Here is a 7,837-nt window from a genome sequence, read left to right on the forward strand (position 1 = left end):
TAAAGTGTGAGCTAGCTCACTGTTTTTTAGCCTCAGGCTCACACATTTTCGTCTTAGCTCAGAGCGAACTAATCGATGCTGCAGCCAAATCGCTCGCTCACAACTTTGATGCCAGTAGCTCACAAAGTAGAATTTTTGCTCACAAGACTCCACGGCTTAGAGGGAGCATTCCCCGCTGGGAAGAAAGGCAGGGTATGAATGAATAAAATAAACAGATATATTGGGGGGAAATGTCGTGAGGCTTTGAGGTGCTTTGCTTCTCTTTTGCTACAATCGACGAACATGGCGACCCCCTTTGCCATCTCAGAATCTCTCCGGCCGCTGCAGATCCATCACACTGCGGGATTCTCGGTTGTGTCCTTGTTCAGCAGCAGAGCGCCCCCCTCCCGGAACCTGCAGTTGCCCCCCTCCCCGAGCTGGGTGGCTCTGCCTTCCGATCTCCTCAACATCTGGAAGCTGCAAAAGGAAACCTCCCCAGCCTGCAGGCAGCCAAAATCCCCCGGACTGGGTTGTGTGTGCAGAGCAGAGAATCACATCTCAGAGCCCAAGCGGGGTTGGTGGGGAGGGGGAAATGTCTCACGAGAAACGTCCCCCCCCCAAAAAAAAGCTCCTTTTATTTTATTTTATTTTTTCTCCATTCAGGAAACACACGGCTAACTCTTTCCTAACTTCTCTCCCGCTCTCCAAAACGTCCGTCTCTTTGTCTGGGCTGTGTGTGTGTTCGTGTTCCAGTGTTCCCTCTAAGCTGAGTGAGTGTGAGCGAGCTCACAGTTTTTTAGCCTCCAGCGCACACATTTTTGTCTCAGCTCAGGAAGGATGTGGCTCCAGAGCCAACTAATTGATGCAGTCGCCAAATCGCTCACTCACAACCAATGTTCCCTCTAAGCTGTGGAGTCTTGTGAGCAAAAATTCTACTTTGTGAGCTACCGGCATTAAAGTTGTGAGCGAGGGATTTGGCTGCTGCATCAATTAGTGTGTTCTGGAGCCCTCCTTCCTGAGCTGAGAAAAAAAAATGTGTGAGCCGGAGGCTAAAAAAACTGTGAGCTGGCTCACACTAACTCAGCTTAGAGGGAACACTGCTCACAACTTGAATGCCAGTAGCTCACAAAGTAGGATTCTTGCTCACAAGACTCCACAGCTTAGAGGGAACATTGGGGGGGGGGGGGGCCCCTCTGCCTTCTGTTTTTCATTCATTCCCCTGGACTGCCGGTGGGCGCGCGTCTGCCCCCGATTCTCCGCTCCCACCTCCCACCCTTCCTCCTCCAGCCTCCGGCAGTTTGTCTAGCCCTGTTTGCTTAAAGTGGGTGGGACGTCTGGACGGGGAGGGGGGTCGTTTGCCTAGAGAAACTGGATCTCTCTCCCCCTCCTCCTCCTCTTTCGTGCGCTCTCTGTCCTAAGCAGAAGGGGTGCGGGGGGGACCTATGAGCCGGGACTGTTGAGTTCTCTCTTCCAAACTGAGCTCGGCTCTTCTGAGGACACTGCAAAGAAGAAGAGGAGCACCGACTTCTCTCCGGCTCAAGGGGGTGGGGAGGAAGCGGAGGGGGAGGAGGCGGAGGGGAGGCCCGGAGGATGCTATAAAGGCACCGAACCAGACGCGCTCCGGCCACAGTTACTCTCAGAGAGTCTCCTCCTTTCTCCTCTCCCGATTTAAGGTCGTTGAGGGTCTCTCACTCGCTCTCCGCCACTAGCAGCATTCAGAGGAGGATCTTTAAAAGATATATCTATCATTGCAAAGGTAAGTGCCCTGTTGGGGTTTCTTTCATTTGTGTGTGTGTGTGGGGGGGGGGATGTCAGAGGGTTTGGACGGCTCAGAGGGGTATTCGTGTTCCCCTCCAGAAAGTCCCAGGTTCAATCCCCGGCACCTCCACTCAATGCTTCCCTCTGAGCTGCGGAGTCTGGTGAGCCAAAATTCTACTTTGCATGAAAGTGGTGAGCGAGCGATTTGGCTACTGCATCGATTCGTTTGCTCTGGGGCCCACCCCTTCCTGAGCTAAGGCAAAAACGTGTGAGCCGGAGGCTAAAAAAACCGGTGAGCTAGCTCACACTAACTCGGCTTAGAGGGAACTCTGCCTCCAGTTAAAAGGACCAGGTGGGAGGCAATGTTCCCTCTAAGCTGTGGAGTCTTGTGAGCAAATATTCTACGTTGTGAGCTGCTGGCATTAAAGTTGTGAGCGAGTGATTTGGGTACTGCATAAAATAGCTTGCTCTGGAGCCACGTCCTTCCTGAGCGAAGACAAAAATCTGTGAGCTGGAGGCTAAAAATCTGTGAGCTGGCTCACACTCACTCAGATTAGAGGGAACACTGAAGGTGAGGTGAAAGACCTCTGCCTGAGACTCTGGAAAGCCCCTGCTAATCCAAGTAGGCGACAGGCATCTGAAGATCTTTGCGGGAAAGGGCTGTGGGTCAGCGGAGGAGCCTCAGTTTTGCATACAGAAGGTCCCTAGTTCAATCCCCGGCATCTCCAGTTAAAAAGACCCGGGTATAAGGTGATGTGAAAAACCTTCACTTGAGACCCTGGAGAGCTGTTGCCAATCTGAGTAGACAATGGTGGCCTTGGTGGACCGAAGATCTGATTCAATATGAGGGGAGCAGTGTTCCCTCTAAGCTGAGTTAGTGTGAGCTGGCTCACAGTTTTTTAGCCTCCGGCTCACACATTTTTGTCTTAGATCAGGAAGGAGGGCTCCAGAGCAAACTAACTGATGCAGCAGCCAAATTGCTCGCTCACAACTTTAATGCCAGTAGCTCAGAAAGTAGAACTTTTGCTCACAAGATGCCACAGCTGGAGCATTGGAGGGAAAGCTCACTGAGGGGCCATGGCTCAGTAGTAGAGCCTCTGCATGGCATGCAGAAGGTCCCAGGTTCAATCCTCAGCATTTCCTCTTTAAAAGACTCAGGTTCGAGATCGTGTGGACGTGGGTGTAGTATAGCCAAGAGATCTGAAGATTGTCTGGCAGCCTGAAACTCTACCTGTTTTTGTGGGGAGCTAGTTTTTTTTTTGGGGGGGGGGTCTGAGAGACCTGTGACTGACCCAAGGTCACCCAGCTGGCTTCAAGTGGGGGAGTGGGGACTGGGGAATCGAACCCAGTTCTCCAGATTAGAGTCTGCCGCTCTTAACTAGTACACCAAACAGTACTAAATCTGGTGGTCTAATGGTCTGCTCCACGTGTGTTCAGGTGTGCACTTTTCTTCCGCTTGTATGTCAGAAGGGAAGGAAGGAAGAATATGAATTAAAACGAGCCCTGGTGCCAACTCTGTATGAAATGAAGTGGAGAATCATTTGTCTAAATTTAGATGTTTTATTCGTGGCCGGACAAGAATCTGAACCCAGGTCAAAGGCGAGCACTCTATCGGCACATGAGCTCTCTCCCAATTGCTGGGTCATGAGAGGGCAGCATCAGACCATTCTCCCTTCTATTACACCGTTTGTCACTGAAAAAGGCCAAAGAACTGGGGCAGCCTTCAAACTGTCTCCCTCATTGTTGTGAGAACCTCTGAGCCATAATTTGCAGGGCAGTTCGTGCTGTAGTCAAGAGGTACTGATTTCCTGGAGATATCCCTGGAACCATATTTTTTCCCATGTGTGTCGTTTTGGCTGTTCTTTTAGCCCCCTCCACCCCCAATTTGTTGTTCCCCTTTACCAGTTGAGGAGCTGCGGTGGCTCAAGTGGTTAAGACGCTGAACTGCAGGCTGTGGAAGGTCAGTGGTTCAGCATTTCGAGACCCGGGTGCCGCAAGGGTGAGCTCCCGTCTCTAGTTCCAGCTCCTGCCAACCTAGCAGTTCGAAAGCAGGAAATTGCAAGTAGATAAATAGGTACCACTTTGGTGGGAAGGTAACAGCGTTCCGTGCGCCTTGGTGTTTAGTCATGCTGGCCACATGACCACGGAAACGTCTTCGGACAGTGCTGGCTCTTCGGCTTGGAAACGGAGATGAGCACCACAACCCTAGAGTCGGATTCGACTGGCTTTCGAGCAAGGGAACCTTTACCTTTACCTTTACTTTACCAGTTTGATGTAATGGTTAGAGCAACGATGGCGAACCTTTTAGAGACCGAGTGCCCAAACTGCGACCCAAAACCCACTTATTTATCGCAAAGTGCCCACACGGCCATTTAACCCGAATGCTGAGGTTTTACTTGAGAAAAAACAACTCATACATTAACTTAAGATGATCCAAACAAAGTAAGGAAAGCAATCCCAAATGCTTTCATTTACTTAACATTATTTGGCAGAGAATTCGACACTTTAATGATGGTCTGGGCCTGGCTGGGGCGATGGCATGCATGCCCACAGAGAGGGCTCCGAGTGCCACCTCTGGCCCCCGTGCCATAGGTTCGCCACCACTGGGTTAGACTGTTGAACTAAGACATGGGAGACCCAGGTTTGAATCCGCACTCTCCCATGGAAGCTTTATGTATGTACTAGCCTGCTACCCGTGCTTCGCTACGGTATTTACGTTCTGTAAATCCAGTTATAATACTGATGATGTGAAATTTGAAATGTGAGGGGGAGGGGGGGAGGAGTATTAGAAGCCACGGTGGTGGGGCTGTACCTGACAGACAACTGTCTGTTAGTTGTAGGAGATGGGGGGAGTGTGTTGGAAGTCACCCCACCTCCTCTCCTACACCTGACAGGCAGCTGCCTGTCCAGTGTAGGAGGGGGCGGGGGGAGGAGTATTAGAAGCTGGAGGTGGAGGCTGCACCTAACAGACAACCGCCTGTTAGGTGTAGGAGGTGGGGGGGAGTGTGTTGGAAGCCATCAGAGAGGCTGGGCCAGCAGCTTTGCTTCACCTCACAGGTGGTTCTTGGCCACTCCTGATTTCCTCAACTGTTATTAGCTGTCTGCAGTCCCCTGTAACTTTTGGCTTTTTTTTTTTAACCTCAGAACACTGAGCTCTGCAGCTGACCAATCAGAGAGTGGGGGGTGCAGGGAGGCAGCTGCCTGGGAGCTGCAGAGGAATCAATAGGGGGAGCACATTTCCCCCCTTTTGATCCACTTAGGGGTCGAATTTCTAAAAATCCCTTCTTAGCGAGCACCTACACCACGGTAGGAGCGCTCTCCCCGAATTTGGTGTCTCTAGATCCAGCGGTTTGGCCTAGGCGTTGATTTTATGGTGAGGGGACTTTCTTGAGCCACCGCAGCTCCTTATATATATGTATGTGTGCATAAGGAGCTCCTTATATATATATGTATGTGTGTGTGTGTGTATATATATATATATGTGTGTGTGTGTGTGTGTGTGTGTATAAGGAGCTGCGGTGGCTCAAGTGGTTAAGACGCTGAACTGCAGGCTGTGGAAGGTCAGTAGTTCAGCAGTTCGAGACCCGAGTTGCTGCATGACGGAGTGAGCTCCCGTCTCTAGTTCCAGCTCCTGCCAACCTAGCAGTTCGAAAGCAGGAAATTGCAAGTAGATAAATAGGTACCACTTCGGTGGGAAGGTAACAGCGTTCCGTGCGCCTTGGTGCTTAGTCATGCCGGCCACATGACCACGGAAATGTCTGACAAGACTCCACAGCTTAGAGGGAACATTGCTTACAGTTGGTTAAAAATGATCTTTTCCCAATACCCTCCAATCAATTAGTGAACAGATTATACAATGTTTCAATTATATCATTTGAAAGAGCGAAACCAATACCCTCGAATTAGCTCCCCCCCCCATGAGCTCTTAAGATCTTTTCCAGCAAATTAGAGGTAGAGAGCATGACGGATAGGTTTCTAGATTGGATGAGGGTTTACAGTAGGCCGTGAAGTTTTCTGTCAAACAATTCTCAGATCCGAAAGACAGATTTACAAGGAACACGGTCTCTGTGTTCAGTGAGGGGAGCCAGCAAAGTTCAGTGTGTGCTGAAGAGGTTGTAAAACAGACGCATGATACAGCCAGACTGAAATGTAGTAAGAATGCTTCTCGGATTTTTATTTGAATGAGTCTATGTACCCAGTGTGCATGCCAAAAGCACAAATCCGTTCTCTTAAAGGAGACTCTTTGGTTTGCCTTGATCATGTTGCTCTGCTTCTTGGGACTGGATCTCTTCTGTGATGTGAGGGCTCTTTCTCCGGAAGGAGCTATCCTGCAATGGAGAAGAGACCCCTTTGCTTAGCCTTAGTGGAACGGAATCACTCTCCTGAACCCACAATGAGGCATAAACGAGAAAGCGTGAACGATTCCCTTCCTGCGATCATGCTGGCCCTCCTCTGCAGGGCTGTTGTAACAATGAAAACAAAATATTGTGGGCGCTGCACTTCAGATATTTGAAAGCACTGCATATGATACAGAATGTTGTTCATTAGAAGCACCACCAGTGCAGTTCCAATCCTGGGCTGGGTTTTTTTTTTTTTTTTGCAATTTAGTCTTCAGTTTATTCCAAATTAGTTTTAAAATCTTGCTGAGAATCTTGACTCGCTGCTCCTCCACTACTAGAGTTGCCAGCCTCCAGGTGGGGCCTGGAGATCTCCCAGTAGTATGATTAGCCACGCTACTGAGACGGATGATAGGCAGATTTTCTGGGCGCGATGACATCGCAACATCTTGGAAGCGTAGAGCTCCCATGGTGAACCCGAGGCTTCCCGCCGAAGATGCGGAGTTAAAAACTAGTACCTCCGAGGTACTAGTTTCTGGAAACTGCGGGGCAAGGGCTGGTGTCTGATCGCGTTTCCGGTGGTAGTCTGTGGCATCTGGCGTCCGTCCATGTCCCGTCGCAAACAGGGTTCCCCCCCCCCAAGTCTCCACAGGATGCGCACAAGCACCCAATGGCACATGCGCACAAAGAGGAAAGCAAAAGTTCCGTTGCTCCGCAGAATCGTGCATGCCGTTGGTGAGATCGCGCCGTGCCGCTTCTTTGCCGCGCTGCAGGATCGTCGTGTGATCGTCACCTCGCCCCTACCCATGGGACCTCGATGGGACCTGTGATTGGCCGGCCGTGCGTTATTTTGCTCCAGGCCAAACTGCCACGCTTCCCCCCCACATTTTACAGCCCGTGTGACCGGGACCAATGTTCATCATGCAAAAGTATCTTAGGGTCTGAAATATACTGGGTTCGAGAGGCGTATAGTGATCAGCTCATAGTTTATTAGTGATTTCAGCTCAACTCTAAGACTGACAAACTGGCCTTGCAGCCCTGTTGATAAAGCCAGCAAAGACCACACCCCAGCACACCCCACCACCAACGATAGGCTATTTACATTATAACTACTACGCTATAGGTCCATTCCAGGATCCTGGCTATCTATTGTTCTGGTGGAACACGCTGAGCCAGTTTCCAGGTACTGTTCAGGCTCAGTACATAACAGGGGCCATTTGGCCCCATTCTGCACTAAGATGCACAAAGTCACTGCTGTGTGCCTTTCCTTTGGAAGTGTGATCCAACTTCTGTCTTCACCAACCACAGAGAGGATCTTTCTCCCCCCCCCCCGCCCTTCCAGCCCCCTGATGCCTTTTCCACATGAGTTTCCAGTTTGGTGTAGTGGTTAAGTGTGCGGACTCTAATCTGGGAGAACTGGGTTTGATTCCCCACTCCTCCACTCACACCTGGCTGGATGACCTTGGGCAAGCCGCAGTTCTGATGAGAGCTGTTCTTGAAAAAGAGCAGTTTCTGTCAGAGCTCTCTCAGCCCCACCTACCTCACAGGGTGTCTGTTGTGGGGAGGGGAAGGGAAAGGAGTTTGTAAGCCACTCTGAGACTCCGCGTGAAGGGCGGGGTATGAATCCAATCTCTTCTTCTTCTTCTTCTTCTCCTGTGTCTGCACCCGGGAGGTACTTTTCTGTCAACTCATGGATTTCTGATCCATCCCAGATGTTGACTGTGGCATTCAAAGCATGAGCCGGGTGGATTGGAAAAGAGGGA

The 7,837-nt window shown here is 50.5% G+C and overlaps 1 protein-coding gene across 1 annotated transcript in view; it reads left to right on the forward strand.

Annotated features, from left to right (window-relative positions):
• Nucleotides 1–1,628: 1,628 nt before the first annotated feature.
• Nucleotides 1,629–7,837, forward strand: part of CRISPLD2 (cysteine-rich secretory protein LCCL domain containing 2) — a gene marked incomplete at its 3' end in the record, with an annotated part of 75,697 nt that continues 69,488 nt past the window's right edge. The window contains exon 1 of the mRNA XM_015411281.1: nucleotides 1,629–1,735. The remainder of the gene's footprint in view (nucleotides 1,736–7,837) is intronic.

This window comes from Gekko japonicus, unplaced genomic scaffold (genome assembly GCF_001447785.1).
Source record: "Gekko japonicus isolate JY-2015 unplaced genomic scaffold, Gekko_japonicus_V1.1 scaffold1958, whole genome shotgun sequence".
In the NCBI taxonomy this organism is placed as follows: domain Eukaryota; kingdom Metazoa; phylum Chordata; class Lepidosauria; order Squamata; family Gekkonidae; genus Gekko; species Gekko japonicus.